Raw genomic sequence first — 13,596 nt, 5'->3', positions numbered from 1 at the left:
CAAAATTTGTAACCCAATTTCTCTCGAGTAATGAAATACCTCATATGTGTATGTCAAGTGTTCGGCGGGTGCAGTAGAGGGCTCAGAAGGGAAGAAGCGACAATGGGATTTTGGAGTTTTGAGTTTTTCTGAAATGGTTTTTGTGGGGCATGTAACAGTTAGGAAGCCCCTATGGTGCTAGAACAGCAGAACCCCCCCCCCCCCTCCACATGGCATACCATTTTGGAAACTACACCCTCAAGGCATGTAACAAGGGGTCCAGTGAGCCTTAACACCCCACAGGTGTTTGCCGACTTTTCGTTAAGGTTGGATGTGTAAATGAAAAAAAAAATGTTTCACTAAAGTGCAGTTTTTTCCCCAAATTTGCCATTTTTATAAAGGGTAATGGGAGAAAATGCCCCCCAAAATTTGTAACCCCATCTCTTCTGAATATGGAAATATCCCATGTTAGGACGTAAAATGCTCTGCGGGTGAACTACATTGCTTAGAAGAGTAGGAGCCACATTTAGCTTTTGGAAAGCAAATTTTGCTGAAAGGGTTTTTGGGGGGCATGTGGCATTTAGGAAACCCCTATGGTGCCAAAACAGCAAAAAAAAAAAACATGGCATACTATTTTGGAAACTACACCCCTCAAGGAACGTAAAAAGGGGTACAGTGAGCCTTAACACCTCACCTCAGGTATTTCACGACTTTTTGTAAATGAAAAAAAAAAATTTTCACTAAAATGCTGGTTTTTCCCCAAATTTTACATTTTTACAAGGGGTAATAGGAGAAAATTACCCCCAAAATTTGTAACCCCATTTCTTCTAAGTATGGAAATACCCCATGTGTGGACGTCAAGTGCCCTGCTGGCGCACTACAATGCTCAGAAGAGGAGAAGCGCCACTGAGCTTATGGGAGAGAGAATTTATTTGGAATGGAAGTCGGGAGCCATGTGCATTTACAAAGCCCCCCATGGTGCCAGAACAGTGGACCCCCCCCCCCCCCCACATGTGACCCCATTTTGGAAACTAGACCCCTCACAGAATTTAATAAGGGGTGAAGTGAGCATTTACACCCCACTGGTGTATGACAGATCTTTGGAACAGTGGGCTGTGCAAATGAAAAATTACATTTTTAATTTTCACGGACCACTGTTCTAAAAATCTGTCAGACACCTGTGGGGTGTAAATGTTCACTGCACCCCTTATTACATTACAATAGGGGTGTAGTTTCCAAAATGCGGTCACATGTGGGGTGGGGGTCAATGGTTCTGGCACCAGGGGGGGCTTTGTAAACACACATAATAATAATTTTAATAATAATAATTTTATTTATATAGCGCCTACAGATTCCGCAGCGCTTACAATTATGGGGTACAAACAAAGACAAGTATCATACATAATATTACACAATAACTATTCAAACAAGAGGTGTGGGGATATGTTGAGGATATGTTGAGGCCAATTAAATTCCGGCCTTCAATTCTGGACAAATTTTCTCTTCAAAAGCCCAATGGCGCTCCTTCTCTTCTGAGCATTGTAGTTCATCAGCAGAGCACTTTACATCCACATATGGGGTATCTATATACTCAGAAGAAATGGGGTTACAATTTTGCGGGGCTTTTTTCCTATTTTCCCTTGTGAAAATGAAAAATGTAGGGTAACACCAGCATTTTCCCATCCAGCTTTAACGAACATTTGTGAAACACATGTGGGGTATTAAGGCTCACTATACCCCTTGTTACATTCCGTGAGGGGTGTAGTTTCCAAAATGGGGTCACATGTGGGTATTTTTTTGCGCTTATGTCAGAACCTCTGTAAAATCAACCACCCCTGTGCAAATCGCCAATTTAGGCCTCAAATGTACATAGTGCGCTCTCACTCCTGAGCCTTGTTGTGTGCCCGCAGAGCATTTTATGCCCACATATGGGTTATTTCCGTACTCAGGAGAAATTGCGTTACAAATTTTGGGGGTCTTTTTTTCCTTTTACCTCTTGTGAAAATAAAAAGTATGGGGCAACACCAGCATGTTAGTGTCAAACTTTTTATTTTTTTTCTCTAAAAGGCTGGTGTAGCCCCCAACATTTCCTTTTCATAAGGGGTAAAAGGAGAAAAAAAAAACGAAATTTGTAGTGCAATTTCTCCCAAGTACGGATATACCTCATATGTGGCCCTAAACTGTTTCCTTGAAATACGACAGGGCTCTGAAGTGAGAGAGCACCATGCGCATTTGAGGACTAAATTAGGGATTGCATAGGGGTGGACATGGGTGTATTCTACACCAGTGATTCCCAAATAGGGTGTCTCCAGCTGTTGCTAAACTCCCAGCATGCCTGGACAGTCAGTGGCTTTCTGGAAATGCTGGGAGTTGTTGTTTTGCAACAGCTGGAGGCTCCGTTTTGGAAACACTGCTGCACAATACGTTTTTCATTTTTGAAATGGGGGGGGGGACAGTGTAAGGGGGTGTATATGTAGTGTTTTACCCTTTATTGTGTGTTAGTGTAGTGTAGTGGAGTGTTTTTAGGGTACATTCGCACTGGCAGGTTATGGTGAGTTTCCCACTAGGAGTTTGCACTGCAGCGAAAAATTTACCGCAGCTCAAACTTGAAGCAAGAAACTCACTGTAAACCTGCCCATGTGAATGTACCCTGTACGTTCACATGGGGGGGTCGAAACCTCCAGCTGTTTCAAAACTACAACTCCCAGCATGTACTGACAGACCGTGCATGCTGGGAGTTGTGCTTTTGCAACAGCTGGAGGCACACTTGGTGGAAAACCTTCAGTTAGGTTCTGTTACCCAACTCAGTATTTTCCAACCAGTGTGCCTCCAGCTGTTGCAAAACCACAACTCCCAGCATGTACTGATCGCCGAAGGGCATGCTGGGAGATGTAGTTATGCAACAGCTGGAGGTACACAACTACAACTTCCAGCATGCCGAGACAGGTGTTTGCTGTTTGGGCATGCTGGGATTTGCAGTTTTGCAACATCTGGAGAGCTACAGTATAGAGACCACTGCACAGTGATCTCCAAACTGTAGCCCTCCAGCTGTTGCAAATCTACAAATCCCAGCATGCTCAAACAGCTGTCTGGGCATGCTGGGAGGTGTAGTTTTGCAACATCTGGAGGGCTACAGTATAGAGACCACTGTATAGTGGTCTCAGACTGTAGCCCTCCAGATGTTGCTAGGCAACTCATCGGCTTCCGTACGATCCAGCGAGCTAGCCGCACAACATTGCCCCCCGCAGCCTCTGGATGGGTAAGTGGATCTTCTGCCATCGGTCCTCTTTGGTTTCCCCGTCCTGTCCCGCCTATTGGGGGTGGGCAGAACAGGGAAACCGAAAGTTAACACCCCCTCCCCCCCCCCCCCCCCGCGATCTGCTATTGGTTGTCGCTTCTGGCAACCAATAGCAGGGATAGGAGGGGTGGCACCCCTGCCACCTCACTCCTATCCCTTCAGGGGGATCGTAGGTGTCTTTGACAACCGTGATCCCCCTTATATTCCGGGTCACCATAGACCCGCATGGTCCTTCATGGTCCTGCCAAATTTACTGTACTGCATTTTGTTTTGTGAGTTTTTTGCGCAAAAAAAGATGTTAGTTGGTAGTCAGTAGGAAAATATTAATTGACATATCCACATTTTTTTTTACTCTAAGGGTGCATTCAGACGAGTGGATCCACAGCGTATTTTACGCTGCGGATCCACCGCCAAAGGACTGCTACAGAGTGCCTTTAAGATGTGCCTGCTTGAAGCGGCAGTACACACATCGCAGATGCTCTTGGCATAGCTCAGGGAGCAGCAGTATGTCTGCTCGTAGCGGCGTAGTGCCGCTCCGAGCAGGCCATCTAAAGGCACCCTGTAGGACTCCTTCAGCTGCGGATCCGCAGCATAAAATACACTGTGAATCAGCTCGTCTGAACGTACCCTTAGGTTGCGTTCACACGTGCGTATTTTCTGCTGCAGACTTGCTTCAGCAAATTTTGCTGCCCATTGAAGTCAATGGGCAGCAGAATCTGCAGCGGCAAATCTGCAGCTGAAAATACATGTGTGAACGCACCATTAATTAGGATCTTATGGCTTAGTGGCAGTTTTCTAAAATCACAGCATACTGAGACTATGAAGTTTCTTCTCCCATAGGGGAGTCTTACTTTTTTTGCTTGGAATCCAGATCCAAACATGGGCCAAACTAGGTAGTGTCAGTACCTTTTTTGGTATGGTTTTAATTTTATTTGTGCCCAGGGCTCCAGACATGTACTAGTGACTGAAAACATTGCATACATACCTGTACAAAGATCTTAACTTAGTATAGCGGTCGGAGGTGTGCCATAACCACGTATGAGGGCACGCCTATAAAGGGCCTACCTTATAGTAAAAGAATAGAATAAGGGAGGGTTGGGAGGGTTCCACAAACGTCAGTTACTCCCCAACTGGAGTAGAAGGGGGAGTTATATACACACGCCCCTCCCCTGATCCCTATAAGCACCACCTGGAAGTGAAGGGGGCTGGAAATACTTACGCTCCCTCGCACAAATACAGCCCTATGGGCTTAAAACTTGTGCTCAGGGCTCCAGACATGTACTAGTGACTGAAAATGTTGCATACATACCTGTACAAAGATCTTAACTTAGTATAGCGGTCAGAGGTGTGCCATAACCGCGTATGAGGGCACGCCTATAGAGGGCAAAAAGCAACCATAATAGGATGAATAACAATTCATGAAATAACACAGCCTACACCCAGCATCAAGCTTCACATACCCTAAGTAAACTATACCTTGCATGCCGGAAAGAGTAGCCTCAACCAACTAGTGAATACTAGAGGCGGTAACCATACCTGAGAAACTTTGGTAGTAACGTCCATTTGTAAAAGAAACGGCCTGAGGATGATAACAGGACGCGATAAATGTACTTACTGAACTATACCTATTAACATACTTACTTGTGACATCACTTTAAATGGACACTGAAGGGATAACTCCATGGCAGGTCTGACAAGCCCCAATCCCTGCTATTGAGAGGCAAAACTAAACTCATGTAAATGACAGCAAGAACCTACCGTATTTTTCACCGTATAAGATGCACTTTTTCTTACCCAAAACTGGGGGGGGGAAAGTTGGTGTGTCTTATACGGCAAATACACATTAAAACTTGTCCTATCACGGTGGTCCCTGCGGCCATCAACGGCCGGGACCCGCGGCTAATACAGGACATCACCAAACGCGGTGATGCCCTGTATTAACCCTTCAGACGCGGCGATCAAAGCTGACCGCTGCGTCTGAAGCAAAAGTGACACTAACCCGGCTGCTCAGTCAGGCTGTTCGGGACCACACAGCTTACAGGACATCGGGAGGGACCTCCTCAGTGTCTGCTCCGTGCCGGGATCCCCTGTATGGCCGACGCTCTCCTTCGTCATCATCACATCGTCCCGCACGCCGTCCCGTCATACAATAGGCGACAGCGAGGGAGGGCGACATCCAGGGCAGCTGTGACGGGTCCGGAGCGGCGGGGACACGCGAGTATTACCTCCTATACCAGTGGTCTTCAACATGCGGACCTCCAGATGTTGCAAAACTACAACTCCTGGCATGCCCGGACAGCCAACGGCATGTGTTGCCCCAACAATCAGCACCATGGGTTCTTCTAAGCAGTCTAGAAATCTGAAACCAAAAATAGTTGACGCTCACAAAGCTGGAGAAGGCTATAAGAAGAGAGCAAAACGTTTTCAGATGTCAATATCCAATGTTCGGAATGTAATTAAGAAATGGCAGTCATCAGGAAAAGTGGAAGTTAAAGCAAGATCTGGAAGACCAAGAAAATATCAGACAGAACAACTCGTAAGATTGTGAGAAAAACAATTCAAAACCCACGTTTGACTGCACAATCCCTCCAAAAAGATCTGGCAGACACTGGAGTTGTGGTACACTGTTCCACTATAAAGAGATACTTGTACAAATATGGCCTTCATGGAAGAGTCATCAGAAGAAAACCTCTTCTACGTCCTCACCACAAAAATCTGCATTTGAACTTTGCAATTGAAAATATAGACAAGCCTGATGCATTTTGGAAACAAGTTCTGTGGACCGATGAGGTTAAATTTGAACTTTTTGGCCGGAATGAGCAAAGGTACGTTTGGAGAAGAAGGGGAACAGAATTTAATGAAAAGAACCTCTGTCCAACTGTTAAGCATGGGGGTAGATTAATCATGCTTTGGGGTTGTATTGCAGCCAGCGGCACAGGGAACATCTCATGAGTAGAAGGAAAAATGGATTCAATAAAATGTCAGCAAATTTTGAATGCTAACTTGATGCCATCTGTGAAAAAGCTGAAGTTAAAAAGAGGATGGCTTCTACAAATGGATAATGATCCTAAACACACCTCGAAATCCACGGGGGATTACATCAAGAGGTGTAAACTGAAGGTTTTGCCATGGCCTTCACAATCTCCTGACCTCAACATAATTGAAAATCTATGGATAGACCTTAAAAGAGCAGTGCGTGACAGACAGCCCAGAAATCTCAAAGAACTGGAAGACTTTTGTAAGGAAGAATGAGCAAAGATACCTCAAACAAGAATTGAAAGACTCTTGGCTGGGTACAAAAAGTGTCTACAAGCTGTGATACTTGCCAAAGGGGGCAGTAGAAGATATTAACTCTGCAGGGTGCCCAACCTTTTGCAGACAACATTTTTTTTCTGTTATTTTGAAAGTGTAAATGATGGAAATAAAATCTAACTTTTGTTGACATATTATAAGAATGTCTAATCTGTAATTTGATGCCTTTTTGAGATATTTCCATCTTTCCTTGGCTTCTTTATACACATTAATATAAATTTTTACCTGGGATGCCCAAACTTTTGATCCCCACTGTACAGTATTAATGCAATGAGCATCTTAAACAGAATAAAGCTACAAGCGTGTGAACAGCAAAAATGCTACGAGCATGCACCGCCCAAACGCCATGAGTGCATGCACTGCAAAAAACACTACACGAATAATATAACGATACACTTTATATCAGAACCGTGAATTTCCACCATGGGATAGGCATAGGGCTAAGTTCTACTGTAACCTCTAGCAGAGCCTGCTGACTGCGCAGGAAATTTAACACAATTTTAACACCATGTACACTATAAAATACCATGACCGTATGCACTAACTGAATTCTAAGACGACTGCACTGTATAAAATACTAATCGTATGTACCGTATGCTACGACCATGTCTTGAATATAACCGTATGCACTGTATAGGATTACTGACCTTGGGCATTGTAAACAGAAGATAGAACTATATGCCCTGTGAGCAGTATTAACTGTTTACGCTGTGTATACTATGATTTAATTAGATGTAGCCTATGTTATATCTCTACAGAGCATTGCATCCTACCATATACAGTATGCTATTGAAACTAGACACTCTGCAGAGCATTGCACCACCACACACAGCATTTGCTACACTGCAACAAGACCCTCTGCAGAGTATTGTACCACAGCAAACAGTGCATGCCACACTGTTGAAACAAGACCCTCCGCAGAGCATTGCACCATGCCACACACAGCACATGCTATATTGTAACGACCCATGCAGAGCAAGACACTGTACCCTATAGTATATGTTATATAGAAACCAGACCATCTGCAGATCATTGCACTAACTGTATTAAGTTTATGTTATGTTGGGATGAGACCATCTGCAGAGTATTGAACTATACTGTATATAGTATATATTATATTATAACAAAACCATCTGCAGAGCATTGCACCAAAACTGTATATCATGTGTACTATATTGAGCACCACAGCACACTGCACACAGCAAACATTATAGTGAAACAACCCTCCGCAGAGCATTTGTACTATACTGTAGATTAACGATAGCAGACAAGCTGACAGGACCACCTAACGAGCGGGTGTGCAGAGAACTGGGCAGCTGCCACAACCTGTCCCAAGAACACAGACAATTATAGCTGTGTGGGTGGTCCGCATGCCACCATGAGGCAGCTAGCGGGCTGCGCAAGATGCTGAGGCTGCGCCACCCCAGCACCAATTTAACTCACCTGCTTGCCGCTCCTGGACCCCACTACTACTGCGGGCAGAGCCAGCCCGCACCATACCTGCCCTATATTACCTTATAAGCAGAGAGAGACACAGCATCCCACGATAAGACATCCAGCGGAGCTGCCACAGATGCCACGCCTGAACTCCCAAGCCAGGCTTATGATCAACGAGGCCTCGACACCGTGAGCAGCCGCTCTGAAGATTTTTGTAGGAGATTCAAACACCAGACTGCCACTGGAAGCAGAGGCTTCCACAAACAACACATACTCCACCTGGAGGAGAAGGTGGAGTTAAAGGGGTACTCCGGCGCTTAGACATCTTATCCCCTTTCCAAAGGATGTTTGTACATCGCCGTATTCTATGAGCCATAATGGGTGTGTTTATGGGTGTATAATATATTTATATGTATAATTTTTTTTATTATTTTTGTTCATTTTTTTCCCCATTTAAAAAAAAATTCACATTTTTTATTTTTTTATATTTCTTTATTTCTTTTTCTAATTTATTTTTACACTTAACTTTTTTTTCTATTATACACATAATTCAATGGAGTACACACCTTTTCTCCATTGAATTATGCCTATGTCTGTCAGTTTTACACTGACAGTCTTAGGATAGTAGATCAACCTCTATCTTAGGTAGAGGCTGATTTGCCCCTGTTGCCATGACAACAGAGGCCATTGTCAGGCCTCCGGTTGCCATGGCAGCCATCAGCACTCTGCTTTTTTGCAGAGCGTCGATCGGTGACAGAGGGAGCTCCCTCCCTCTGTAACCCTAATAGACACTGCGGTCACAGTGACCACAGCGTAGGGTTAACACAGGATCGGACTGCAGCTCTTTTCCTTAGTGCTGCGGGCGGCCTCCGACGGGGACCCCCTCACCTCCGATCGCTTCACTGTGTGAAGCGACGGAGAGGAGGGGGAAGGCGGAGACCCCCATGCTATCACTGCTATTGGTCCTTCTGTACTAAAGGACCAATAGCAGCGATCGCCGGCCGGGGACCGTTGTGATTGAGGCCTGGCCGGCTTCAGGGAGGCTCGGCTATGCAGCACAGCCGAGCTCAATAAACTGTCACAGCGCTTGGCGGCACTGTGACAGTTTAAAGTTATCAGATATATGTACGTGGTGATGGGGGAACTCAGCCCTCATCACCACGTACATGTACCTGAATTTGTGGCAAGAGGTTAAAAGAAGAAAACTACCAAAAGAGGGCATAGATTTAAGTAAGAGGGGCAAAGGTTTAAAAGTAATATCAGAAAATATTACTTTACTGAGAAAGTAGTGGATGCATGGAATAGCCTTCCTGCATAAGTGTTTGCTGCAAATACAGTGAAGGAGTTTAAGCATGCATGGGATAGGCATAAGGCTATCCTTCATACAAGATAGGGCCAGGGACTATTCATAGTATTTAGAATATTGCACAGACTAGATGGGCCGAATAATTTTTATTGCCAACACATTTAAAGGGGTTATCCAGGAAAAAACTTTTTTATATATATATATATATATCAACTGGCTCCAGAAAGTTAAACAGATTTGTAAATTACTTCTATTAAAAAATCTTAATCCTTTCAGTACTTATGAGCTCCTTTCTGTCTAAGTCCTCTCTGATGACACCTGTCTCGGGAAACGCCCAGTTTAGAAGGAAATCCCCATAGCAAACCTCTTCTAAACTGGGCGTTTCCCGAGACAGGTGTCATCAGAGAGCACTTAGACAGAAAAGAACAACCTTAACTTCAGAAGCTCATAAGTACTGAAAGGATTAAGATTTTTTAATAGAAGTAATTTACAAATCTGTTTAACTTTCTGGAGCTGAATGTGTCCCGGAGGAGCAGGCAAAAGGTTCCTCATTGTCGGCGCTCTTGGCTGTAGTAGATGTCCTGATGTCAAGGCATGAAGGCGGTGCGTCCTCGCAGAAAATAACCGAATCGGATAGGTAAGTAAATAAAACGAGGTGCGCTTTATTACATTTAAAAGTGTACGGACTACGCGTTACGAGGGGCTGGACCCCCTCTTCCTCAGGTCCAATAGTACAATATTGTTGCACGACATCATTTTATACATGAAAAAACCCGCAAACAAACGGGCGAGAATGAAAACATGGATGGGAGAGAGAAACCGGGCTCACATCCAGGCACAACTAGTACCAGTAAAAGATAAGACAAGAAAAGAAAAAATCTTTAAAACCAACAGTAGGACATAGAAATAGTAACATAGGAAAAAAAGTCGGCACTTCTGTGGTGGGTGGTGCACGTGGAAAAAATAGGCATGTAGAACAAAAAGTCCCGGCACTCACCAAGTTGCAAGCCAATTCGTGTTTATTGTATGCGGGTAAACAGGGCACGTTTCGGCAAAGCCTTCCTCTGCTGTCTAGCTGGAGATGCGAACAAGCTGTCAGCTATATACATGAGGAGGCGCCCAGTGATGACGTCACCCACTAGCCGGCACGCCGGGTGTGACGTCAACATTGTCATAGTAACAGTGTAAACAGAAATAATAACAATACACAAAGCAAAACATGTGTGCTGATCGTGCTGATCGCGCTCCCCGGCAGGGGAGTTGGCGCGGCTGATGCGCATCGCAGCATGCGACTAATGAAGCCGTTCTCGGAGAAGAAGCAGTGCATCTAATGTCCTTAGTGTTCCCAGCCGGGAACTGAAAGGCTATGTACTCCTTGCTAAACATAGCAAAAAAAGGCTCATAGTTCGTAGAATCGTTCTAGATCCGTACATCGGCTGCATGGTAAGTCTGATAATCCAGAATTCAGTAGTCCAGCATGTGAACGAGGCTTTAGTAGGAATAAGTGCGCACGTAGCGCTCTGCTATCAATGGAAGTCCGTAGTAAATGTCAAAGCCGATAACGTCGGTATAATAGATGTATGATGTAAGAGAGCTATGATAGTCTTAAGGAGTAAAACTCAGCAAGGGGAGCTAAGTAGGCAGAGCACCCAGGTCGGGGCTATTCCGGGGGGTGACAGCGTGTAGCCGGTCATCATGTATCAAGTATGTAGCAAAAAGTGGTCAGCAGGGGGTAATAATAAACATGTGAGTAGGGTGGTGAATACAATGTAGTCAAGTGTGTAACCTGAAGGAGAGACAACAGTATCAATGTGTATCAATATGCATCTATAGTGATAACAGTCATATGTATCAGATCAATACAAAAAACAGCTGCAGGGGCATCCAGGCAGCCGCCTGGGCTAGGTGAGCAGAGAGAGAATATTATGCACACAGAAGGTACACAATAGGAAAAATGACAAACCCATCTTGCAGGATGAAAAGGAGACTATGCAATCCCACCTCCCTGAATATTGGGATCTGATCGAGCCTGTGATAACAGGAAGGAAAAAATAGTGTGAGAACAAAACTGAGTATGGTTATAAAAGTCCCGAAATTTCATATTCCCTGTTAAGTCCTTTAGGCTCTAGTGTCTGGAGGGTGTGGATCCACAATGCCTCCCTCTGTAATAGACGTTTTTTTATGTTGCCTCCTCTAATTGGCAGGGATACTTGTTCAATAACCTGGTATTTTAATTGGGAAATAGAGTGTTTCTTTTGAGTAAAATGGTAGGGTAAAGGTAGCAGGAAATTGGCACATCTAATGGTGGATTTGTGCTTGCACACTCTGTCCCTAACGGTCTGCATTGTCTCGCCTATGTAAAGTAATCCACATGGGCATTTTATAGAGTAGACCACGTTTTTACTTAGGCATGTGTGATATCCCTTTATTCTGTAGGCTCTTCCTGATTGGGGATGGAGAATCTTGTCTCCTTTTAGCACATTGCTACATTGAGAGCATTGGAGGCAGGGAAATGTGCCTGTACGTCTGGTAGTGAGTAGTCTCTGTGTAGTGGTCATCTCATCCTGTCGTGGAATGGCTCTAACTAGGTTGTTGGGCAGGTTCGGGGCTCTTTTATTGCAAATGAGTGGTGGGATCGTAAATTCTGAAATGTTCGGGTATGCTTCCTGCAATATATGCCAGTGTTTACGGACAATCTTGTCCACCTTGGATATGTGTGGGTGATATTCTCTCACGAAAGGTATACGGTGTGATGTCTCTGGAGTTTGGATGCGTGGTGGGGTATCGTGTCTGGCTTCTTTTAATAGATGTTCAGGGTACCCTCTTTCTTAAAATTTAGACTCCATTTCGTCTAGTCTGATCTGCTGTGTTTGGGGATCGCTGACTATGCGTTGTACTCTATTAAACTGTGACTTTGGAATGGCTTTCTTAATACTGTATGGATGTGCACTATTGAAATGTAAGAGGCTGTTCCTATCCATAGTCTTTTGGTACAAGTCAGTGGTAATGTGTCCCTCTGTGTCTTTCAAGATCAATGTGTCCAGGAAAGGTATGGAGTCTTGGCTGAGTGTCATAGTAAATTTTAATTCAGGCCAGATGGAATTTAGGTATGTCAAGAAGGCCAGGACGGATTCACGTGGCCCCTCCCATATGCAAAAAATATCATCAATATAACGACGCCACATTTTGGCGTGTATTTGGAAGGTAGACTGGTTGTAAATAAAGAATTCTTCGAAAAATGCCATATAGGCATCTGCATACGGAGGGGCCACGTTCGCGCCCATGGCCGAGCCACGTATCTGTAAATAGTACTTGTTTTTGATCATGAAATAGTTGTCATGTAGAACTATTTTAAGTAATGACATGAAAAAGTCCTTTTGTTGTTCTGTATACCTACTGCGTTGTAGTAGCCATTGTGTAGCAGTCATGCCCTTGTCGTGTACAATGGAAGTATACAAACTGACTACGTCAATAGTCACTAGCCAGGTGTTGGCTGAAATGTCTGTGATGTCTCTGATAGCAGTCAAGAAATCGGATGTGTCAAGTAAAAAGGATGTGGTCTCTCTCACTAGAGGTGTTAGGGCTTTTTCCAAGGTGACTGAGAGAGGATTGAGAGCAGAATCAATCGAAGCAACTATGGGACGACCAGGGGGATTGATTATTGTCTTGTGTACTTTGGGCAGAATATATATCACCGGTGTGATAGGGAAGTCTTTTTCTAAGAAGATGCCCATTTTAGCATCTATTGTACCCATGTCCAAGTGATATGTCACTAAATCATGTATCTCTCTGTATGTTGGGCAAGGGGTTCCCTGGAAGTAGTTTATATTTAGTGTTGTCAAAGAGTTGGCGGAGGATTTCATTGTCGTATGCAGCAGTGTCCATAATGACAATGGATCCCCCTTTGTCCGCTGGCTTAATAGTCAAGTCAGTGTCAGTCATCAGATCATTCAGTGCTCTCCTCTCGTCACGTGTTATGTTATTTCTGATTTCTACGTTATGGTGTGTATGAGGCATCGTAAGTTTTGTAACCTCTTGCTGTACCAGGTGTATAAATGTTTCAGTAGGGTGATAGATATGTGGAGGATTGTATCTGCTTTTAACCTTAAGCCCGAACTGTTGTAGTGTGAGTATTTCCCCCATTGGTGTGGGTGTTGTGGTGTCGGTCTGGATGTTAGAAAAGTGTGTTTTAAGGCGGACATTACGGTAGAATCTGTGTAGGTCTAAGTCAGTTTTGTTCTCACACTATTTTTTCCTTCCTGTT

General features: G+C 44.2%; 1 protein-coding gene across 6 annotated transcripts in view; it reads left to right on the top strand.

The window, feature by feature from the left end:
* The window catches only part of CIMAP3 (ciliary microtubule associated protein 3), a 150,673-nt gene that overhangs the window by 105,743 nt on the left and 31,334 nt on the right, over positions 1 to 13,596 (top strand). The window lies entirely within an intron of this gene.

This window comes from Hyla sarda, chromosome 2 (genome assembly GCF_029499605.1).
Source record: "Hyla sarda isolate aHylSar1 chromosome 2, aHylSar1.hap1, whole genome shotgun sequence".
Lineage (NCBI taxonomy): Eukaryota > Metazoa > Chordata > Amphibia > Anura > Hylidae > Hyla > Hyla sarda.
This window is presented reverse-complemented; position numbering and strand designations above follow the sequence as displayed.